Source organism: Equus asinus, chromosome 24 (genome assembly GCF_041296235.1).
Source record: "Equus asinus isolate D_3611 breed Donkey chromosome 24, EquAss-T2T_v2, whole genome shotgun sequence".
In the NCBI taxonomy this organism is placed as follows: Eukaryota; Metazoa; Chordata; class Mammalia; order Perissodactyla; family Equidae; genus Equus; species Equus asinus.
In genome coordinates, this window is record NC_091813.1 from 35,162,066 (window position 1) to 35,188,150 (window position 26,085).

Genomic DNA, 26,085 nt, shown 5'->3' on the forward strand with positions numbered 1-26,085 from the left:
AGGGGCATATTGTTTTTCAGTGTCCTTGTTTTTCATAAATATCTTAGTTTAAATGGTAAAATAAAACAACATATATGAAGCATAATGCTGGACACATTTTTTTAAAATTTCAGCTAAAACACATAATTAGTCATACAATAAAGCAAGGTATCTATTATACATTTAGACTACAGCCATTCTAGGGTCATATTATTTATTGGGGTCTTTATTTTTCATAAATATTTTAATTTAAATGGTAAAAAATAAACACATATGAAACAGAAAGCTATATGTGCTTATTTACTTTTATAAACTTAGGCTAAAACCTCTAAGTATCCACCTATATCTAAGCTTTTCTCAAGTAGATATGCTAGCCAAGTGCTATTTCCCCATAACTATATTTAAATTATTTTATATTTATATTAGATGGAAATGGAAAATTATATGCAACTCAAATATTTCAAATTGATAGCACAAAACAAGTTGCTGTGCACATAACAGGCGTCAAAAATCATGTTTGATTCATGTTTGAGATACTATAGAGAAGATTGCTGTTCAAAGGAAATTTCTGGTAAATATTTTTGTGAAAAGCCAAAAATTATTTAATACTCTAAAGAATTACATATATCTTAATGTCCTTTCTTACATTTTGCATATTTTTATGGTGCAGTACATCTGCACTATACCATTGGTTCTGAGCCACCTTGCAATGAAGGGTCAAAATAATTCTCGAGATTGACACCTGACAAAAAAGAGACCAGAAGAATTAATAAGTGCATTAGTGGCACACGGCACACACATCTAAATCCTCTAGATGACAAAGTATTTATAGTTTTAAAAAATCACAATTGTTTCACACGTCTGAAAGAGTCAGAACTTTGCTAGATGTTTGTGTGGAATGATGGAATGAGAAAGTGCTAGGAGCTGGTAGGGCTTAAATTGGGTATGTGGCAACAGATGAGACTAAGATGAGCAGGGGGTTGGAGAATAATTTATATATGTAGTTTCATTCTTTGTTTCTTTGTGTGTGTTGTTGTGTTAGCTATTTTCTTCTGTGTTTCAGGACCCTATTGTATACCAATTTCAGGGGGCCACACAACTTACTCCTACCAATGAAATACCAAGAGGTCAAATTGTCTAAATTTTGCTTTTAGTCGTATTTGATTTTCTTCTACTTGTTTGGGACTCTACTGATAATTTCTACAATGGGGCTAGTTATTTGGCTTCCTGAATTCTAACAGCTATCTTCCCAAACAGCAACAAATGAAAGTCTGCAGGAGCCTAAAGAGATAAGTGTGAGATTTTTTTCTTCCTTCCTTTCTTATTCCCTTCCATCCTTCCTATATTTAGATGTCACATCTTTATTGAAGATCCGCCATGTTCCAGGCATTTGGCCCTGGAGTTAGAAGAGAAAATAGGCCAGGCATAATACAGTCATCCATGGAATTTATAGTCTAGCTGAGGAGCATGAGCTTTAAACCCGTAATTGCTAGCCTAAGGAATTTTACTGGAAGGGAAATCAGAATGACATGGGAGCAAAAAATAGGAGGAAACTATGCTGGTGTGTTGGGTCAGGGAGGGTTCCCCTGAGGTAATGACTATAGATCTGAAACCTGAAGAGTGAAGAATAGTTATCTGGGTGGAAGAGGAAGATGGAGAAGCTCAGAGTGAAAAAGTGGGAATAAGATAAATTGAATACAGGAGCTGAGAGAGCAAAGGAAGAGAGCAGGAGACAGAAGGAAAAAACATTTCATCAGAAAAATATACTCCCCTTTTATTCAACACATATTTAATGAGTGGGTATCAAGTGTCAAGAGTCAAACGGTCTTCTAGGTGCTGGGAAATTTATCAGTGAAGAAACGATAAAATTCCTTCTCTTTTCTTTTTTTTCAAGATTGGCACCTGAGCTAACATCTGTTGCCAATCTTTTTTTTTCTCCTTCTTCTTCTCCCCAAAGCCCCCCAGTACATAGCTGTATACTCTAGTTGTGAGTGCCTCTGGTTGTGCTTTGTGGGACGCCACCTCAGCATGGCCTGATGAGCAGTGCCATGTCTGCTCCCGGGATATGAACCAGCAAACCCTAGAATGCCTAAGCGGAGCACGCACGCTTAACCACTTGACCATGGAGCCAGCTCCAAAACTCCTACTCTTGTAAAGCTTTTCTCTGTTGATAAATGACACCTCAAAGCTTACATACTTTCACCAGTCAATAAATGAAGTATGAAGGGTTTGCTTACCTTTTAACTTCTTTTAGGTGTTTCACTTTAAAAGACCCATGATTATTTTAGAGAATATTTTAGATAATTATGCATCATTAAAAATCCACATAATTGTATTTTTATAATTCAATGATTATTAATAGATTTACTCCTATATTGTGTCTCATTGACCTGACTTGTATTTCCTGTGCCTAAATTTCCAAGAGAAAATTTTAGTCCCAATAATATTCCAAGCATGTGTTTATATGCTATCAAATAAAATATGCTACATCATCATTAGCTTTATTATACATTATTTTGCAGAAAATACAAATGAAAACGTTAATTATTTTCATATTAATTCATAATGTAAAATGGGGAATTCATTGTCAGAAATCTGGAAACAATATTGTCATTGTAGTCAGTATGTGTTAAAGTTGTTGAAAATTTTTTTTCTAATGGTAAGCTCCGTAATATGCAAGGTGAAAAGAGAGCTAGGCCAGGAGATATGTAAAGTGACTAAAAATGGGGGTGAAGTTAAAAATTGGCTGATTAAAATCTTGTTCTTCAAAAATATGAAGGTTTCTCATCATGACCAATTGCTTATATCTGCACAGAATAAGGAAAAAAAATGTCCTAAACGGTAGAAAAAGAGATCTAGGGGAGAATTTCCATAGTGAATATTATTGGTTCCAATAATTGGTTGTTATAGGACACTGTGGAAATCCCATTTTAGTGACAAAAAAGGTAAAATATTACTAAATCTCACCTATAAGTAAATCTGTTTTCCAGAAAGAGAAAAAAAATGGAGGCAATACAGTTTATAAATAATAAAACAATCAAATAGCCAACAAATTATTTGGTTCTGAGAGCAAATCATGAAATAAAGTATGGAAAATTTTTAGAAATAAAAATTTGAACTTTTAGAGGAAAAACGATGCCAACAATAGAAGGCTGTTTTTCATGGAATTTTGACGTTTGTTTTGATTTTTTGCTTCCTAATCCACAATGGGGCAGATGAGTAGGAGAGAACAAGACTATACAAAGGAAAGAAAGAAAAATTGTATTGCAATATCATTAACGTTTAAAATAATAAAGTTGCAATGAGCCATACCTTTAGAAACCTTTCAAAGAGAATAGATATTCCTCTAACGGGCAGTTTGGGGGGTGTCCTGCTAAAGGTGCAGAGTTGGACCAGAAGACCTATGAAATCCACAAAAGCAGCACTGAATTTTCCAATTTACTGACTACTATAAAGTAATGATAAAGTACGCGTTCACCTTTGTAGTAATGAATATTTACGTGAATTAATAACCTACTAGTAGTGGGAATCTTCTGGGGCAGTAAATAAAATTTATCCTTTGGGAGCAGCATAATGGGAACATTATCAGTATTCAAGTTTATTTTTTAACATCTGTCCTGGCGGGGAAGATAACAAATGTAAATGGACCTTTTAAACTCCAAACATGCTAATGTTTTTATTTGTACAAAGTTGATCAAAACGGAGAAGACGGTGTTTCTGTCTTCTTATAGTGAATCTCATGCCAAATATTTTAAAATGTTCAGTTTTCCCAGGATAATTGCAAACATTAATTCGTATGTAATTTCAATAATTTGAATTCAATTGAAGAACTCTTGCTATTTGGCTTAGCTTTTTGAAGTGTATGTGATTATGACCTGAAAGGCAGATTAATAGCAGGATTATGGTCTTATGGATCATACAATTCATTATGTTCTCACTGATCAATACCTGGCATCAGATACTACAACTACACTGTATATGTTTCGTTCATTTAGATGGGCAGATCTATATTTTTGTTACTTCACTGTGCTACACAGATCATGGGCAAAAGACCTTTTTGAGATCTTTAAAGCTATTAGACTGCTTATTGCTTTGCAACTTAGGGATCCAGCATTTGAAAGTTTAGACTAAGTCAATAACTTTTAGTCCTAAATCCGTAACTCAAAAGATCATTAGAAATGATATTTTCTTGTGTCAGCTATTATTTTAAATCTTCAGTTTTCTCAGCCTCTTTTCATCAGAGAAGTACTACTAACCAAATATCTTTATTAGTAAGACACCTTGTAGAAAGACATATTCTTAAGATTCAGCTTCTTGCTGTATTCTGTGTAGTGGGAACAATTAGAGAGTATTGGAGAGAAATGATTAGCTTTAAATCGTAAAACAGACCAAGGCTTTTGAGTTTGTGAAGTAAATTAAGAAACTAAGAAAAGACCCATGAGTGATACGGTTAGCTTTGTCTTGTGTCAATGTCTGAACTGATTAGACCATGTTAGAGATAATATTTAATTTTGGAAAAAACATTAAACCAAACATTATTGGATTAATATCTAGCTCTTTTACATGCAAGCTGTAACTACTCATAAAAGCTGAATAAAGAAATTGCTGCTTTCACAATTTTACTATGTACAGCCTAAAGCTAGGGTTCCAAGGGTAAATGAAATCCTAGAATACCTCATCAATTTCAGAACCACGGGATTTTCCCAAGTCTTCTAGAGTCTTTTCCAGTCTGAGGAGCTCCTTCTTTGCATTGCTGCCAGCTCCCACTGAAACATTGCTTGGCCAGTGTCCCTTTCTCCCTCCTCTCTTTTCAGGACATTCCTGAAGCTTCTTATAACAGCCTATAGTTCTTTTTTTGCTTCAAGATGGAGAATCCATCCATCTCTGTGATGATCCCAGTGGAGAATGGAATTACTCCCACTCTTTTCCAGACAATGCCAGTCTCCTTGATATTGCACAGGAAATGATTCAAACCCTCTGTCCAGGGACATGCTTGAAGACCCAGTTCATTGGTGTGCAATGACACATCCTGTGACTCAGTCTACCAATGCCCATATTAACTAAACTAGTGCATCATCTCAAAGATACTATATTAGTAAAGGGAAACATCTGCTCATAACATTCACCATATTTGCTGGCCCAACATTCAGATTTCTGATCAGTGAAACTCTTTTTCAATGCTGTAAGCTTTTTGAGGAAACTGTGCATGTAACCCCTGGGGCATCTGGTTATTCCCCTTCCAAACACAGTTATTCTCAGACTTTATATCCTTTGAATAACACTTGAAGATAGCATGATAAGCAACATTCAAATTGCTCAACAAATTGAACTATGTTAGATGGTGACTATTTTTTAAATTATTTTTCTTCTAAAATTATACGTTGTAGAGTTCTTTCAAATAGTCTTACCCCATTATTGTTTTATTTGGTAATTTAAATAATATACACCTTTATAAAATATTTACTACTGCTTCTGTGTACAAGGGAGATGTCGATAAGTATTTATTGGTTGAAATTGTAGTATGCCTATGTTAGGGAATAAGAAAATAAAGAATTCTATATCTTATTTATTATAGCAAAATGTCTTCAATTCTGCATCATTCCTAAACTACTATGGATTTATATATTTTTATTTTTCGAAAACAAAAAATGATGATTCTAGCTAACATTTATTGAGCTCTTACTATGTGAAATACGTATATAAATTAATGCACTAAATATTTTACTTAATGAAGAAAGTATAATTATCCCCATTTAACAGAAGAATACACTGATATCTAAAGAGGTTAAGGAATTTACAAAGGATCAGACAGCTTAATAGTGAAAAAGCCAATACTCAAACCACAAGATACCTACTCTGTCAAAGGGCTATTCTGCCTCCTGCTGTATTTAAATGAACTGTATTCTGTCATTAGAGTTCAATTCGATCCATTCAGCATTATTGAGCCCCTACTTCGTGCCTGACACCCAGTACCAAAGGGAACACAAAAGATTCAGGGAGGTGAGTTGTTCAACATGAAAATTCATTCCAATGCCCCCTTTAGCAGCACATATACTAAAATTGGAATGATACAGAGAGGATTAGCATGGCCTTGTTCAAGGGTGACATGCAAATTTGTGAAGGGTTCCATATTTTTTATGGTGTACACCTTAAATTTACACAGTGCTGTATGTCAATTATATGTCAATAAAACTAGGACAAAGAGTATTAGCAACATGTCAATAAATGATACAATAGTGATATGACAAATAAATGAATAAGGTGCGTAAAAAAAGAAAATTCATTTCCCAAGTTTGAAAATTATTTAAAATTCTTAGGTTTTTGATAGAGCACTTGAGTTACTAAATGTTTAAAATCTCCAGAATTTGGAAAACATCCAACTCTCTTGTGTAGATTCCAGCCAAGGACTGGCTTGGTGGGTGTCTCTAGGTTGTAATTTCATAGATTTCTAATTTGCACAACTTGTTCATTGCCTTAGATTGTTTGGACACTGTCTTGTGATACACTTGGTGTCTTTTACATTATAGCCAAAGCCGAGTTTATGTCTAAGATAGGTTGTACTTTTAGATTTTGACACTGTGCCTTTAGTTTTCTCAGAGACAGTGCTAAGATCTCCTATTAATATAGGGTTGCCTTAACTTATAATGTTTTTGTCTGATGTTGTGCAACATTTCAGAAGGAGCGTGTGATAGCTTTCTTTTTTTTGCTTTTTTGTGGGGATCATGAGCAAAACCTGACACTACACACACTGAATTAGGAAAGAGAAATGTGCTCAGCCTTCTCCCCTGACTTTGGGAACTGCAGGGACTCCTGTCCAGGTGTGGGTCAGAGCTCAGGCAGTCTGTCCCCTGAGAAGACAATCTGGCTAAAAAGCTCTGTAAAGTCAAGATAAACCTTTGTAGTAAAAAGTTTTATAGCCTCTCTTCCACAATTATTTACTCCTTTAACAATTTATATTTTGGGGTTTGAATTTTATGAGCAACCTATACCACCTGACTTATGAAATGAGTTAGAAATTGCCATGTTATGAGGCTGATGGTTAAGTAAAAACAATAAAAAGAAATATTAGGCAATAGGTTATCACTTTTGTAGCAATAAATTATTGAAGACTGAAAATCAGCTAGTTAATGTCATGAGAAATAATATGCCACAGGCATTCAAAATACATTATTGAGATACATGTCAGTCTGGGATGTGTATGTTGTAATGTTGGTTTTTGCAGTTGATTGTCACAGAGTGGAGAAGCTAGAACGTAGGAACATGAATTCAGATTTTACAGTGACACGTGAAATTAGCAAAGGGGTCAGAAACAACCTGAATGATGTCAGATTAGGACAAGTCCTGGGTACATATGCAATAAGATCTTGAGAGCGTTATCTCATATGTCAATCCAGGGAGACTCAGGACATGATTATCAAAGGAAGACCTAGTATTTAAACAGAATAATTCAGCAAATATCTTATCATTCCTTTCCAACCTGTTTCTGAATACATTTTGCAGCAACATTCATGACTGTTGATCTCTTTTAGGTTGTTTTAATGATGAGAATGAAGCCTGTCATGAAGGTAGGCAGGAGGAATGTGGAAGAGGGGGCAGCTACTTGAGTTAGAAAGTTGAATGGCATAATTGCTTAGTACTTCTTTCCTAAAGTAGAAGTGTGCGTTACTTTTACCTTGGCTTTGGCAGTAACGACTATCAGTGAAACAACCCTGAACAATTTCTGAAACACATGTGCATTTTACTGTGTGAATTTTACCTTAACAACAGACTGTGAGCATAGCTGGCCTCTCTAGGACTTTAGGAAGAAAGTCTCGAACAAGTCTTTTGATCCCGCTGTTTAAAGATTTGATAGATTTTTCTTTCTTCTCTCTTGAAGCATTTTCATCCTCATCTGTGTATGTGTGTCTGTTTGTGAGCTGATGGGGCATTTATTGTATATTTTATTTATACAGTTGGAGTTATTCCTGGAGTTTTTAACCAAAAAAAAATACATTACGCTATATTAATAAATGCAAATGTTTTCATCTTCTTACAGCATTTTGATAATGACAGAATACCAGAAATTATCTTTAAAATTTCCCAAAGTGAGAGTTTTCTACACTGGTATGGGGCATCCAGAGATGAGCGGGTATTTTTGACAGTGTAGTTTCCCTACAGAGAGGGTTGGAAGTCCTTTATTCTGTACCTTAGGAAACACACAGTGCTTAATACTTTGAACACTTTGTGCATGCCTAGTTATTCTAATTCCAAAGAGTGCCCACTTACAAATTGTGAATGAGTTTCTTTCCACACATCAGTCTTTTTGAAGCTTGTAAAATGCAGCAGACTAAGAATTATTTTTATTTATTATGACTGGTATTCTCTACGTTAACTTGGAATTTGATGTACGTAGCCACATATATTGAAGAAGTTTTCTCCTGTAAATAACAATTTAAATTATAAAAGGAACATTTTAAAATTGGTAAGCCGAAATTATTTTAAAATTTATTTCAAAGAAAATAGCCTGAGAAAAGCCCCTGTAGCTTCCGGAGGAAAAGTCCTAGAATGTTCATATGATGCCCATCGAAACATGACCCATTTCCATTTGCATGTTATATTTAAAGCCACTTCATTTTTCACAACCCGAAAATACCAATTTTGTGGAAAACCCTTCCATATGTTACCTCATATAACATCTATTCAAGATTTAGTACTTAATATGTAACTAGCACTATACTGAGGGTTACCTACTCATCTTCCCATCTAATCTGATACCTACCTGGAAGCAAGGATGTCAGCTAAGAAATGGCTACTTACTTGCTAGTAGTTTGGGGAAGAAGATGGAAGTGCAAGCCAGCCTTCGCTTCAACTTTTAGTCTGACAAATTGCAACGCTACTAGCAATGAGAAATAGGAATATGGAATTTTTGGCATTCATTCTGTATGGGTATAAATTTTGGTCCAAAAAAACCACACTACAAGAAATGTCATATTGGAAGTCATTTCATTTAATTCATTTTAGCTCTTGATGTCCAGGCCTACAGTGGGATCATGAAGAGATCCTGGTCTTATCGGAGGGCAGATACACTGGGGGATGGGTGAGCTGCTTCCAAAGCCAAGATTTCCTTCTCTTGCTTTCTTTTACTTGTCCCAGTAGGGCAGTCAGCTCTTGGCTTAGCCAGAAGTGCTCTTCCAACATCACAGGCACCCTGCTGACTCCAACACCGCTCTCAGAGAGCTCTTCTGATGCTCTCCAGCTTCGGGAAAATCTTCCAGCCTCCAAAGGTTTAGCCTTCCAGAGTAATGCCTCATCCAGGACCCTAGATGCAGTGAGTAAATCAAGGCCCCAAAAGCTGAGGAAAAGACTATCAGCCCAAGACATTAATCTCTTTTCCAGTTGTCTTACTTGTACTTCTCTCAGTAGTTAAATTTTTTTCCACCAACAAAAACCAGGATGTGGGTTTTTTCCTTAGTCTTTGAAAATTTCAGCTTCCTGTTCATAGCATACTTACTTTCTCAAGGAAAGGAGTTCAGAACTTAGACTATAAAGCCAATGCATCTTCTAGGGATAAGGGAGGAAAAAAAAACGACCTACAGAAATGACACAGCATAGATATTGCATGTTCTCAGGCTCTTATCCTGGTAAATTTCAATGATTTGTTCATTCACTGAACAATTAGAGATTGTCTTCCACATGATGCTAAGAGCTGATGACTCAGTGGTGTACAAGACAGAGTTCTCATAGGACTTAGAATCTAGAAGGAGACTTCTATAATCTAGAAGGTTGACAATTGTGCAAGTAACCCCTGGGTTCTGTGAGAGCACACAGCACGTGCTTTGTACCTATTCTCAAGATTTAAATCCCAAACCTGAAAACTGAAAAGAAACAATAAGGATACTTTTTTTGTTTTAGCACTTTTTAAATTGTATATTTCTCCTCAACTTTTACCCCAAGTATCAACTTTCAGAATTTGTTTGTAGAAGGAAGTCATGGTAGGCCTCATTTTGCTACTGATTTAACCAATTTCAACTAATTTTGCTATTAATTCTGTTAGAATTGTGTGGAACAGCTAGTTTTAAAAATGTGTGAAATAAGTTTAGTTTAAACTCTAAGAGAGCAATCTTGAGTAAAGATGGCTACTTATTCGATTTCAGATACTTCATATTATCACTTACTTTTCACTTTTTTAGTAATTTTATGAGAGAAAATGTATAGTAACTATGGAAAAATTATAAATTTATTTTCCTTTCTTTTAAATCATGTAAAAAAAGATTAGATATAACGAAATATTTTAAAATTAGCTTATTAGTACTTTATCTAAGCTTATTTTAGAAAATCTTTTCAGACATATTATTTCGATGTTTTCTGCTCAAGCAAAGACTGCTAAGATATCAGAGGAAATGTGGTATTGAAGAGAGAGAGAACAATTTGTTTTGATCTTGAAATATAAGGAATGTTAATGTATTTTAAAGAAATCTCCTCTCTAATCATTCATCTTTGCAATAATTTCTTATCAAATGATAGTTGAAAAGCCTATGCTTTCTTTGCTGCAGAGTGTTATAGGACTACTTTTCCTAGAAAAATGACGTCAGATCACCAACAAGCATTCAGAGGGACCTTGCTGGGTGGAGCACCTCCTGGGAGCTGGGGATAGAAAAAGGAACCAACGTCTTTGAATATATTCAATTGACTAAAGAATGAGAAAGGGTTTGTATTTTATTTTAGATCCAGACAGAAATGATACTGGATGTGGTAGGATTTTTGTTATTACTTTGCAGGGGAAATACTGATGGTGTTGATGTCCAGTGAGATGAGATTGGATTCTGGAAGGATTTGATGGGTAGGCTAGTGAAATTTTTCAGGTTTAGATTACTGAGATTTTTGAGTCAAAGCTGCTTCCTTTTAAGAATTTGCTTAAAGGGTGAGAGTTTAGCCCAGTTCTTTGACATAAAGTTCTTAGCTTGATAAAAAGCAAAATCATAGTTTTCAGCTTCATAAATTAGTGACATCGAACAGTTTCCACCTCTGCAACTTTGCTGTGAGGAATGTAGTGACAGATTCTGTGCTGTTTGCCTATGAGATGATTTCTTAAAGTCCCATAATGAGTTGTTTTTGGCAGGATTAATGAGTATTATAATGGTAAATGGATGTTTGCAGCTCAGTTCTGTTCCATCACGGAGTAACATGGGGTTTCTGGTCCCTTGGAGGCCATAATTGGTGGCATTAATGTAGTTTTTAATTACACTTCTTGAAAAAAAAATGAATTGGAAGCAAAACAAAAGCTAAGTGATCATCTCTCCACTGTTTCACATGGTATAAACAGAAGACATTGCTATCTCTGATATATGTAATTTGAATCAACTCTCCAGATAGAACATGTGCAGTATATTTTGATGATGATTTTGTTTAGAAGTGTCTTATTTGCCTTTGTTTTTCCTCATTCTTATGTATTAAAACAAGCTCTTATTATATGCATATATAATATACGCACATATAATACAGATCTATATTATACACAAATATGAAATGTATATTTGTACATATTATAAAGGTATACATATGATAATGGAGTTGATGGCAAACCTAAAATGATAGGCTCACTTCTTATATTTACACCCTGATATTCGTTTCCTGATCCTCACTGTTAGTGTTATGCGATATAAATGTAATTAATTCCCAAAGCTCTATGAATGAACTAGAATGCACTAAGCTGTTTTTTTTCTCCTTTCACACACATATGTGAGAAATTACTAATAGCTGCTGCTTCAGCATGTGCCATCTTTGCAGCATTATGTTTGTTTGTGGCCTGTAGAGGTAAGCCCTACATTGATCTATAGGATAACATTTGCAAAGTGTACTATGGAGGGGAAAAATATCTCACAAGGTGATATGGCATACATACATAAAGAATAAAATAACGTAAATTTTAAAAATCCACAGTCTCAGCCATTTTTCACAATCTATTTATAAGTTGCCTCAACTCTTTTGGTTGTTGTATATTTCCTCCTAGCAATAATCTAATCGTTAACTTTTCTACATTTTTAAATAACACACAGGGCGAAATATCAAACTGTGGTTAATTAAGTAGTTAGGGGATAGATGAACTGTTGAGGTTCTGATTATCTTACCTTTTGATGTTCTTGCTGAAGTAAGTCAATGTGCAGGCTACTCCTTATTCCTCATAGCCCTTTATAAAGATATTCTTGGTACCTGGGCTGTCCTTGAGGTAACAGTACTTGGGGCAGAAATGCATTAGGATCAGTGGCAAGCACTTGTATCTACGGAAAAAGTGCAAGAAGCCAGAAGCCATAGAGTCGCTTCTTTATTTGTATCTGAGTTTTGGTGAAACTTAGACAGCCTCACGCCTTATAATTACCAGCATTTAGGAGAAGAAAGCTGCCTTTCCCAATTCCATGTCTCTGACACTTACTATCTGTGTCATTTCAACTCTTGCCTTCAGGTAAAATTCTTCATTGATAGCCTCAAATGTCTGGTTCCAGGGCTTTCCACAGTCCTGTAGAACAGTTGCATTTTCTATTTGTAAGGAAACAAACAAACAAACAAACTAAAAAGCAGACAAGCGAGCAAACCAAAAAACTCGTCCGTGGTGTTTATAAACAGGGATTTCAGAGTTTGGAAACTGTGGAGCAAGTATTCAATGGCTGCAAATTTTTAAGAACATTGCCTACCAAAGAATGGGGCCCGCCTTGGTTTTATGCGGCTCCATTCTCTTCATGTTTGTGATGATTGAGTGTGCTGAAGTTGCTTTGTTTTTTCTTTAGAAGAGTGATGATAGTGATTAATTCAGTTGATGCATCATTGTCCTGTCCCCACCACTTTAGTAGTTTCCACAAAATGTCTTAAAATAACTAGACAGCATTTATACATGTGAGAATTCTGTGTGCTTTTGCATATTATCATTCTATCTAAATCTGATGCTGATCTTGTCAGCTGTGCCATCTAAAAACAGTGGAAAAAAAAGAGACCAAAATTCATGTAAAAATTAAATGTTTGAGTAGATGTTTAATATAATGTAAATGTACACGTGTGTATAGACACACAATATATATACACACATATATGCACGTATATGTGTAATACTCATGAACATGTATACATATACATATAATTTTAAAATTCATCCAGAGTATACTAGCAGTAAACGTTTTGCCTTAATTATTTTTGTGGGTTTTTTCTTAGTGATTTAACATACATTGTATAACATAACCTCTCAGTTTCATAATATAATAATAACAATAAAAAATCATAATAATTAACTTTTCCTGAGTTTACTCTATGCCAAGCACTTTTCCATTTATTTTTTCCTCATACAATCCTTTGGGATGGATACTGGTATTTTCTTCGTGTTATGGATTACAAAACTGAAGCATAGACGTCTGGGGCTACTTCCCCAGCGCCACACATGCCTTCGCAGAGCGGGAACAGGAGTCCAGCTCTCCGTGACTCCAGTCTGGTCATGCTTTAAACCTCTATAATGCCTATGGGGAGTGAAATAATAGCCAAACAACAACAAACCACCAGTTATATTTTTAGCAGCACGGTTCAGTTATATAAATGAAATGCATTAACAGGATCTTAATAATCTTATTGCTTTGGTGGATCTTAGAGATTACCTAATATATACAGTTCGCTTTTGAAGTGAAGAAATAAATTCTCACTGCCCATTTACAGGACAAAAAGCCAAGACACAGCCGCAGCCATTACCTTTCTTCCCATGGGCTCATCCCACTGATATATATGATCACAGGCCCATATCCTAGTTCTTGTGTGGAGACTTGAATGATGTCCACTTCTAAAGGCCACTGTATGTAGGCAGGATAGTGTACTAATGAGTGCAGACTTTGGAGCTGGGCGAATTTGGAGTCTAAATTTAACCCTTCTGCTCACTAGCTGCTTAGCTGTAGGTAAACCGATCAATGTCTATGAGCTTCAGTTTACTTATCTGTAAAATCACGGTAATAGTGTTCCTCACAGAGTTGCTGTAAAAGTTAAATAACGCATTTGAAACACTTGGCTACCCACAGTAAGCATTCAATAAGCATTCAGCATGAATGTAACTTTTCATTGGAGCGGGTGTCACACAACGGTTATCATAGTACAGTACCCCTTATTTTTCAAAAGCAGTCTTAAACAGACGTTTGAAAATGAATTCAAAATCACTTCTGTCTCAACTAACATGATTTTACTACAGTGAAGTTTTTAAAATTCCAACTTCGGGCATTATTAACATCAGCAGCATGGTCCCCAAACGTCTAAGGACCTTAATGAAGCCTGTGGCTGGTTTGTCATCAAATGTTCCCTTTGAAAACATTTTAATTGATAGTAAGTTTTAAAAAATTAAGAAGCATATTTGTACATAATTTGTCATAGATGAATAAAGTCAAACTCTGAGACAGAAGTGATAGAGATTTGGGTTTGAATTCTAGCTCTTCCTCTTGTTTGGCCTCAGGCAGGTACTTACTTGGTCTGAAGCACAGTTGCACCAGCTGTAAAAATGAAAAAATAACCTATACCTTGCAGGGCTGTGGTGACTATTAATAATGACATATGCAAAGGGCCTAGGATAAGGCCTGGGACTTAGTAGGCACATAATAAATGGTAGCTATTAAAGTTGTTAATATTTCTTGTCCAAGGTATGTGTAAATCTTTAATAATAATGCTAATCTATCACTCATAACTTCAGTTGTGCAAATTATATACCAATATTTTATGATTTAAATGTATTATCCTAGAATCAATGAATTTAGTCATAGTACATATGCACTATTGAAAGGAAGATAAAGACAATTATTATTTAAAAAATTTTATTAATTTATAGATTAGTATTCAGAATCCTTTGTGTTTAATTTATTTAGAAAGAAGGGGAAATTTTTTTTAAGAAAGTTAATTATTTTTGCTAAAAGTAATTGTAAATTTTTGATTTTTTCCAAGTGAAATAAAGCTATACATAAATGTACCTACAGAACAGATGATAAACAGAATGAACAAAAACTTTTTTAAACAAAGGAAATTTGTTTAATTAATAGAAATGTATTTGAGAAGTTATAAAAATTAAGCTTTAAAGCTTCATTTATATTTATTCCTACTCTAAAAATCTGAAAAGATTGATCTCCTTAGTATTCTATACTCTCTTAATTTAAATATATTTAGTTTTAAAAAGTCAAATTTTAGCACTATACTTTTACTCATACAAGATTGGTTAGTATATAACTTACAATCATAAATGTTTGAGATAAAATGACATAAATTTTATTATGTACTTAGATTATGCGACTGGAAAAAACGTGGATTTTGGCTGATCTTCAGGTTAACTCCTGATACCATATAGTAAATTTTAAAATAATTGATTTTAGAAGCTAAAATATCATTTCCCTGAAGCCATGTGCAACATCAGATTTTAAAACATGTGAACTTAAAAATAGTAATTACACATATGATCTATCAGATTATAATTAATATAGCCAAAGTTTTATTTTTTAGTAAAGGAATTTTCATGCTACTGAATCTCTGAATCTCTATATTTAAAAAAAATCACTAAGTAGCACTCTGAATATTATGGATCAAATATACTAAAAGAAACTAACTGAGCAAGTTTTTTTTCATTAAATCTATTTGAAGTTACCAAAGACCTTAAATTTTAAATACCAGAATTCATTAAAGAGGTAAAGCCTAAATAGTTTTGAGGGATAATCTGAGATCAAAACCATAATTTTGTCTTAGGGGCTTCATATCCACATTGGGATTGTAAATGTTACATTTCAGTTTACAAGATATAGAATATGATCAAAGTTCTTTCCTTGCTCTCCAAGGGAATGATGGCTCTGAGCATAGGACCAAGCATATCCTTTATAAAGGAAACTTTTAATAAATGTTTATTGAGTGAATATTGAATATGTTTTTATATCATTGACTATGAGTTGGTGTCAGTTCACCACATAAAAAAAGAAAGTGAATTGAGGCAATTTGGAGCTTTTAGTAGACAATTGTAGAAATGAAGATAGTCTTTTGCTCTTGTTTGATTTCTGCTTCCTAAATCAATATTCATATTCTCCAACTCTAGGTAAATTCTTTATTACCCCCTTGATTTTTGTAGCTATCTTATTTCTAAAAGACTTAGAGTTTTTTTAAGACAGATAGGTTGATAGACATAGATAGATAGGTAGATTTAATTGATGTATTTTAGGTCCTTGCTTACCTTTGAAAAGATTTCTCTCTGAAAGATAAGGTCAGAACATATTTGCTAAAGCATCTGAGAAAAAGATCTTCTCACAGATTATTCTTCTGGAATATAGTTTCAAAGAATATGGGAAAAAGGCATAAGAATCCAGTTTAAATTTTGTGTGTTTAAAGTTGTTATTTTCCATACGTCATATCAGTGATTGAAATGTCTTTTCTTTCTTTTTTTTTTAAAGATTGGAGCTGAGCTAACATCTGTTGTCAATCTTCCTCTTTTTTTTTTTCTTTCTCCCCAAAGTTATATATTCTAGTTGTAGGTCCTTTTGGTTGAGCTCTCTAGGACGCTGCCTCAGCATGGCCTGATGAGTGGTGCTAGGTCTGTGCCTGGGATCCAAACCTTTGAAACCCTTGGCTGCCAAAGCGGAGCACACGAACTTAACCATGTGGCCAAGGGGTTGGCCCCGAAATGTCTTTTTTTCTTTTAAAATTCTTTTATTCTGGCTAAGTTAGTTTACTCTTTCCTCTACAAGCACTCAGAAACCCAGAAGCAGCATTTCTGTCTCCCAGAGAGCCTAGGTTACTTTCTGCTACCAAGAAAACCCTGTCCACTTTCTTCTACTCCTATCAGTACTCCCAATTGGTCCTATACTAAAGAAAAGAAAGATTGTCTGCTTCATTTGTAATGTGTACTTTTCATTTTGTTCATTCATACTGATGCCTTTTGAGCATTTCAATTTATTCTCCTCTTCTCTATCCATGGCGTCGGGGAAGTCGGGTTATAGCAGATCAAATCAAGAACAGTCTGCCCTTTCTTCATGGCATTTGATTGGTATTCAAAGCTCTACTATATTGGAAGTAGCCAATTATTTGATAAGGTTTATAAATTGAAGCTTAAATTAAAAAATGGGTTTATGTAATTGATAAACAAATCTTATGCCATGTATAAACTAATGGCCATATTTATGAATCAACTAACTAACAGTGTGTGGTATAGGTGCTAATTCTTCCTTTTAAACTCACCTTATACAGTGAATTATGTTTGGTTTTCTCAATAGACCTCTTTTAGCCCATTTTCCCACATAGAGTGGAGGAAATTTATGAGTTGCCTTTTCTCAGTGTTCCATTTTTAACAATTCAAGGTCTTTCCTGTTTTCCCTGCTAGCCCTTTCACCTTCTTCCACTTCTCCCTATGCAATTTCTCCCTGGAAATGGCATACTAAATGAACTGTCCTCCATTAGTGTCCTACCACTTCTCAAAGAGGCTACTGTCCCTGGGTACTCTTTGTATCTATTTTCCTCTTACTTTTCCTGTGGTCAATGCATGTTCCTGCTCTGTGTTTCCCACCTCTTCTCTCTAACTTGTGTGCTCTGTAGCTGGCTGTACTTTAAGGAGGTTTTTTAAGTTAAAGACTCCACCTTGGCCAAAAAGTCACTCAGGTTCATTGTCTTTGCTGGTTCCATTTTTCATATCTTCCGCATGATAGGGCCCTTTTATTTTGAATGCTACATTAACTACCATTTTGAAAGGAAGGGATTGACTTTCCAGGAGAGTGTCACCCTAAGAATTATCATCCATGGAAATGAAAAGTTATTTTTGTCGGGTTCTGTCATTTTTCTCCCCATGATAAGATCCTATGACATCCAAAGCTCCTAGGACTAATCAAAGAGGGTATTTGTTCCTGGGGCTATGGGAGCTTAACAAAGAGCCTTTACTTAACCCCTTGTGGATTACCAGGCAGTAATGTAACTTGTCATCCCTCCCCGAACCCACCACCAGTTAGTGGGTGTCTGGTACAAAGTCAAGATTTTCTAGCTAGGCACTAAAAATCCCAGCATCTGGTGGTGCTACACGTGGCTGCTATAAACTTGATTAATGGAGACAGAAGACTGTGGTACGAGTGCCTGCTTTATGCTTTAGTGTTCTTCCCTAGAATGATTGCCATATCAAGCGACAGTTCCCTAACCTTCTAGTCAGTTAAAATGAAAGGTATGAGGACAATTATTCTATGACAGAATTTTGCATTCGAATTTAGTGCTTTTCTCTTTTTCTTCTTTTTAACTTCAGCTTTTGATTTTTTTCCAAAAGGTGAAGCAAACAAAAATGCAAAAACAAACACAAAAAGTGATATTTGGGGTAAAATTACCTTTAACCTCCATATAAATGTATCTTCCAAAAAGAACTTATTTACTAAATATTAATTGACAGCCCACTATTTGCCAAGCACCGTTCTGGATCCTACGGCTGTAGGAAGAACAGTATTTATTAGATTTCAATGTTTTGACAATATTTACAATGTCCTAGAGGATGTGAGACAGACAATGCACAAGAAAATAAATTAGGTAATAAGATACTATGGTGATGGAATGAGACAATGCTATAAGGATGATGGAGGAGTGCTAATTTTGATTTAGTAGTCAGGGAAAATTCACTGAAGAGATGATACCTGAACTGATGACTGAATGACAAAAAAACTAGGCATAAAAAAGATCTAGGGGTACCAAGCCCAGTGCAAAGGCCCAAATGTGAGAATAAGCTTAAAGTGTTTGAAGAGGATAAAGAAGGCCAGTGTGTCTGGAGCAGTGAGAGAGCTGAGTTTGGCATGAGAGAGCCAGAAACTTGATGACCTAGGCTATGGTAAGCCGTTTGAATTTTATTCAAAATTCAAAGGAAAGCCATTGGAGGGTTTTAGGAAGAGGGGTGATATTATCTTTAGGTTTTAAAAAGTTTTCTGACTGCTATAGGAAGGATGGACCATAGAGGTTAGGATTTTGGGTGGACATAAAGAAAGCTCCTAGAATTTATTACAGCAATATAATGAGAGATAATGGAAAATTAGATTAGAGAAGCATTAATGGAAATGGAGAGACCTGAACATATTTTGGAGGTAGAGACAACAGATCTTGTTGATGGATTAGATATGGGGGACAATAAGGAGAGCAGTGAGGGAAGGGAAGGGGTCAGGTATAATTACTAGAATTTTGGGTCAGGTGACCAGGTGGATAGTAGTACTATTTCCTGAGATGGGGAAACCTACATGAGAACTAATTTTGAGTGGTTGTCAAATAAGCATTGGGTATACAAATTTGGAGTTCAACTGAGAAGTCAATGGCATATAGATGGTATTTAAAGCCTGTATTGTTAAAAGGGTAGGAAAGTAAGCATTAACAGAGATTATGCCAAGCAAAGAGCATTCTTCTCTCTTAGCTTCAAGCTTGCTAATGACAGTCTTTTAATAAAGTCAGTTTAAAAACAGTAAATTTCCAAATCATATGATAGTTCTACCCTTAACTTTTTAAGAAACTGCCAAGCTTTTCCAAAGAGGTTATAACATTTTACGTTCCTACCAGCATTCTAGGGAAATTTCTAATTCCTCCACATACTTGCCAACACTTGGTATGGCCATTCATTTTAATTTTAGCCATTCCAATAAGGTGGTACCTTTTGTGCTTTAAGTTTACATTTCCTTAATGACTAATGATTTTGAGCATCTTTACGTGAACTGTATAACTTCTTTGGGAAAGTGTCTGTTCAAATATTTTACCCATTTTTAATGGATTGTTTGATTTCTTATTATTGAGTTTTAGGAATTCTTTAAATATTCTGAAGACAAGTCCATCATCAGATATGCTTAGCAAATATTTTCTCCCAGTCTTTGGCTTTTCATTCTCTTAACACTATCAAGAGAAAACATGAATATTTGTAGCAGCTTTATTTGTAATAGCCCAGACTAGAAACTACCCACACGTCCATCAACAGGTGAACAGATTCTTTTAAAAAGTGGCGTATCCATACAATGGAACACTACTCAGCAATGACGAGGAGTGAACTGTTGATAAACACAACTGTATGGATGAATGTCAAAATAATTATACTGAATGAAAGAAGCCAGACAAAAAGGAAGACATAGTATATGATTCCATTTATAGACAAGTTATAGAAATGCAAGCTAATCTATAGTGACAGAAAACACATCAGGAGGAGGAGGGGAGAGGCAGGAGGGAGAAATTACAAAGGATCATGTGGAAACTTTAGATGTGATGGATGTGGTCATTATTTTGATTGTGGTGAAAGTTTCATGTATGTATGCTTATGCCAAACCTTATCAAATTATACACTTTAAACATATTCAGTTTGTTGTATGTTGATTATACCTTATTAACAAACATAAAAGGAATAGAAAAAGCTATTTACATATATTTTGCTTTTAATTTTAGTAAATGTTATCATTCACACTATTGAAACAGTATCACATTTATTAGGATATCACTATGGGTTTCTTATTTATACACAATAGCTTAATCATACTGCTATTGCACAGTCAAGTATTTAAAGTTTATATTGACACTCTCTTCAATATATGGTTGCAAGGGTTTTCACATACACCACTATATCCCAAAATACAAAATGCTGCGCAATGTAATAATGGGAGTTCTCTATAGAATGTAGAGAACTTCCTACGTTGATCTATTTACTTGCCTCCCAAAAGTCTCATTGTAAAAGGAAAATGGTGAATAGCAGGAGGAGGAGAAGACTCCTTCAGAATGAATGAATTAGAGGATATGCCTCCTGACCTTAAGAATCTAGATATAAAAGATGAAAGATAAAAAGACCTTAACATTTTTCCCTCTTTTTTCAGTCTTCCTGGAAGCTCAGAACTAAATTTTGAGAGTTCGGTTATGGCATATTTATTATGTTTGAATTTCCATTTAGTCTGCAGGCATGATTTTTTCCTACTTTTACTCCTTAGTTTTTGTTTTTGTTTTATTTTTTTTCTGGTGAGGAAGATTCTCCCTGAGCTAACATCCATTGCCAATCCTCCTCTTTTTTTTTTGCTTGAGGAAGATTAGCCCTGAGCTAACATCTGTGCCAATCTTCCTCTATTTTTTGTATGTGGGATGTCTCCACAGCATGGCTGATGAGTGGAGTAGGTCCACTCCCAGGATCTGTGAACCTGGGCCACCAAAGCAGAGCACATGGAATTTTAACCTCTCGGTCACTGGGTCAGCTGCCATCTCCCTTTTTTTTTTTTAAAGGTTTTATTTTTTCCTTTTACTCCCCAAAGCCCCCCGGTACATAGTTGTGTATTTTTTTTTCAGTTGTGAGTCCTTCCAGTTGTGGCATGGGAGACACTGCTCCAGCATGGCTGGAGGAGCAGTGCCACATCCACACCCAGGATCCAAACCAGTGAAATCCTTGGCTGCCACAGTGGAGCACACAACCCAAGCACCTGGCCACGGGGCGGGTCCCCTATTCTCCATGTTTTTATACAAGAGAATGCTTTATACAAGGGAAAAAGGGATGATCTACCAAAAATAAAGTGAAAAATCTTTCAAATCTTCCAATATGTACACTAAAAACCCATCTATAAGAGGAAGGATTGAATGAATTCTTGAGAAAATTTCACTGAATGAATTTTTTCTAGTTAGATTTACCTGGATTATTTACAAAATAAGTACTTAGGATACTTAATGTATATCTTGATACTTAGTGAATTGATAATAATCATTGATATTTAGTGACCATTGGTAAAGTATAAGAATTATTTACTAATCAGATGAAAATAAAAATGTAAATCGACTTAAGCATGTTAAGTGCCTGCTTGTAAGAATTAGGAATGGTCACTTTGCTTACTTTATGCTTGAGGAAATCAAAGCTGAGTGATTACTCTATACCAAAGTGAGATAGGTTGACCACTTGTAATTGTGATAGTCAACTGCTTTTGACCCACAAAAGCAGTGATTCAAATGATTCGACCTACTATTAATTAGTGGTGAACCCAGGTCACTTGATTTCCATCTCTGTGATATTTTATCAAACTAGTATTTCAGATTTCTCCATTGCTAAAGTCAGAGAATCCACTAATGAGTTCTGGCCCTGGGACTCTGAGGTTTTCTATTTTGATAGACAAAAGAAGAACCACAACAATTAAGTACATAAGAAATGCCGACACAATTTTTAAGGTAACTCCCTAAAAAGCCAGAGTAAAATACTAGTTTCAATAGAATACAGTTTTAAAGCGTCCTGACGAGGCAGAAATCAGTTGTAGCATTGCAGATATTTACTGTCTTGCAAAATCTGCGTCTAACTTCTTATTTACAGCACCTCAACATTTGAAAGGCAGATACATAAACTTTTACAGAGAGAATGCAAGAATTTACCTGATTCAACATCACTGCACTAGCAACCTTTAAATATAGCCTCGATACACATAACAAAGTCAAGTGTACACATGTTTTTCCCTCTTCGTTGGAGGGGGCAATTCTATTGTATAAATTCAAGTTAAATTAACTGCACATTTCTTGCAGCAGACTGAGATTGAGTGACCTTCTCTCCTCAGGAGATGAAAGCCACATAATTTCACTATAGCCTCTGATAATAGGAATTATCCTTTCTTCATATTAACAGTATTGTTTATTTTATTCAGTGGATGTTGCAAATTTAGCATTTTTTAAACATACATACCAACCACAATAAAATATTCCCTGGCATTCAAGTATGATTCTTTTGTATGTAGGACCCCAACTGAGTTGTGAATACCCATTAAAAATGTCCCTCTAAATGACTATAATGACAGGGGAGTTGAATAGTCAGTGAAATTTTCTATTATTTTATTTTGTGTGTATTTTCATTAATAATTTATTGATATAAAAGATAAGAATGTTTTACCTCCACAAATTTGTATCTGTAATTTGTTCTCGGTGCACAGACATATTGAGGATGCCACTCGGCAGTACTGATTGAATATTTATTTAAACAAATATCAGTATAACCCAACTAGCTGGAAAATCCATGAGTTTGGTTTTGATAGCAGAGCATTTCTCAAGAATTTATGTGTGCATGCAAATTTTGGTGCTTTGGATATAGGCTAAAGTATTTGCTTTATATGTATTATTTTGTTTGAATACAAGAAAGCTGGTTTGATTTGTATGTTTCCCCCTTATAGAATTGTTCCAAGGCTCTGTCAGAGATCACGTAGAGTAATTTTTCCCATCAATCTTTGCTGTGCAGCCATGCACGAATGCAGTAGGAAAAAGGGGGCAGAAATCAAATCACTTAATTGCAGCATTTTTCATCTACATCTTTTGTTTTATGGTGGTAAAGGCCCCGGAGTAGCCTACCATGATTCATGGCTGTCACTGCTGCCGTTAGCAGTTCAATCCTTCATTCTAGGCATTTTGGTACTGAAAGTACCTACACAATTACTTTGATGAATATGACTTGTTTGTTTTTTCCCCATTTTTAGCAGAGAGTGGTTGTGCTTAATACAGACATTTAAATAAGATAGTATTCGTGCCTACTGCATGTGCACAGTATTTCAAAAGTTGTGTGTCGAGTTTAACGATAATATTGCCATTGTCACCCAGGTATTTAAGTTTGCTGAGCTTACGGGCTTTTACTCCTATTTTTATGTTTATATAATGGGAAAGCCTTAAAATAACCCCTACTCCATATAAGAGGAATAACTCACCTTTAAAGATCTACGAGGCTGTGACAGATTCCTACGAAAACTCATTTAAAAAAAAAAAGTCATTTCATGAGTGTGGCATTACAAAGCCAGCAAACTAGTCTGCCTCTGCATTTATGCCTAGTTGATCATAAAATAATAACATTTTTGGAAATATATGCATGCGTCTTAGAAAGTGACTTACAGTATTTGCATATTTGGAGAAAATGTCAGTGATGTCAGCAGGGGTTCTGAGAGTAGCTAAATGAGCAAGCTTTTCAAAAATTGCTATTTTATCAGCTATGCACTGTCAGCACAAAATGCAACCTCTTTAAGAAAGAGACAAGAAAAAGGCAAGTGATTTAATTTCTTCATTAGCTTACTTGCAACTGAATTACTGTACATCTAGCAGCAGAGAACTGTATGCTATAAGCTTGAGGAAAACCATTTAACATCCCTCTTTGCCCACATGACAAAATGTGTTAGAAGTTTTGAGGCTCCACCCTTTTTCCAAAAATGAAAGGAAATCAAAGTTCATCTGATATTGGAGAAATGGCAATTTGTCACCTCCCTACCTTCTCTACTCTGGTACCATGGTTGAAGCTCATGATTTTTGCTTTTTGGGTTTTTCTCTGGTAGTCTTTCTGGTTCGTTCTTTTCATTTCTTTGTTCACTTTTGGCTGCAAACTCTAAATATATGTGCTGCATAATACATTCATGCTTAATAAATGTGTACACAGCTCAGAGATAGAACATGTCTATTATTACCCAGCAATGACAACAGTGTTCACTGTATTTTTCACAACAGATTAGTAAAATTGTTCACTAGACATTTGAAAAAAACCATCACACATAACCACAAATAAACCTCAGAACTGAAAAATGCAAAACATAGCCTTAAAACAATGATGGTTAAAATTAACCTAATTTTAAACCCTAAGTACAACCATATTTTGAATCCACTAAATATATACTTACTGTATGTTTACAACTTGTTGTCTTTGTCTTGTCATAACATGTCCTGTCTAAATTCAAAACAAGGAAAGATGAAGAGTTTCTTTTCTTTATCAAAGTTCACATAGAAAAATGACAGAATGCAAGAATTTTAATTTGTTCAAATAAAGATTTATCTTTTGACTGTTTTCATATCTATTAAAATGTTTTAACTTTAGGTCAAATGTTCCACATTTGATGATAATAATTTATCTCTGTGTAAAATGAATATTTGGAGGTTATGTATTTTAGAATTGAAATAAAAAGACATTTTAAACTGAAATATGAAGTTAGGAACAAGAGTTAACCATCAAAGCAGGAAATTAGTTTGTACTGTAGTGAGCTTAAGAGCCCTACAATCTGATTCTAATTACTGGTCAGTTAGGGATGCAAGGATGCAATGGTTTCGTGGAGATGAGTATCTTTTTATATTTTAATAGTATTTTTGGTCAATGTTCAAGGATGAATATGTTACGTATACTCTTTAGAAATGTGCTAAGTGCTATATCCAAGAGCTCATGCCTTCGCTAAAAGAGCAAACCATCTGATCTTATGTTATAGGTCCTAAAAGTAACTGAAAACACATTAATTCTTGAAATCAATTTGTATTATCATGTAAGGACTTAAGCATGCCACAAAATGACAACTCCAATTTAATTCAAGAGAAAAAAATTCCAGATGATGCTTGCAGTAAAATTATAAAGACTGAAGGAGAGGTCAAGGAAAGAAAAGTTCATCGATTTCTGAACTGGAGGAGTCAGAGATGCAGAAGCAACGAATCAAATTATTTCCAAGTTAGATTCAGTGCAACCTGTTCATTAGCCTCGGTAAAGGGGCTTTGCCCCCAAACCCTTATTTCAACTTCCCCCAAAGCAGGTGCTAAGGAATGCATCGTGTGGTCAAATTAAGTTCTTAGATGGTAGTTATTTCAGGTTGGGTAGAACCATTCTCTGAGACAAAGTTTGGGAGATCAACACTTGGGAAGGGAAGGGGAAGAAGCAAGACTAACTGGCAGAGGAAGAAGCGGAACGCCCACGCTTGCTGGGACGAAGCATCTGCAAACCTGGAGGGATGCTGAGGAGCAAAGAATCCTTCTCAGAGTGTTGTGTAGTGTCTCAGAATGACAGGACTCCGGGGCCAAACAACAGATGGCTGCTGCCTCGTGGCTGAAGGCTGGGGCTGTCTGCTGTACTGACTTCCTACATCTGGGAGCGCACACTTCCTTGAACGGGGATCTGGGCGGTGCATCTCCATGTCTACCACAGTAGTTAACAAAATTGAACTTGTTTTCATCCTGGAGAAGTTAGTAGAGGCTTTAATAAGTATTGGGATATTAATCCATGTAGAACCTTAAGAGACGTTATAGTAAGCAGTGTTATCCAGAGTGAACTCAGAACCTGTGTTTTGTTCTCATTAAGCAGCTTACAGAACTAGTGTTTTGTGGATCCTACTTTGATAAGCACTGCCTTGATTTGAAGCTAATTTCTGCAGT

General features: G+C 35.2%; 1 long non-coding RNA gene and 1 other non-coding gene across 6 annotated transcripts in view; both read left to right on the forward strand.

Annotated features, from left to right (window-relative positions):
• The window catches only part of LOC106848476 (uncharacterized), an 885,659-nt gene that overhangs the window by 533,251 nt on the left and 326,323 nt on the right, over positions 1-26,085 (forward strand). The window lies entirely within an intron of this gene.
• Positions 6,010-6,115, forward strand: LOC123280510 (U6 spliceosomal RNA). Its single transcript, XR_006519451.2, has one exon. It is a non-coding gene; the product is annotated as a U6 spliceosomal RNA (small nuclear RNA).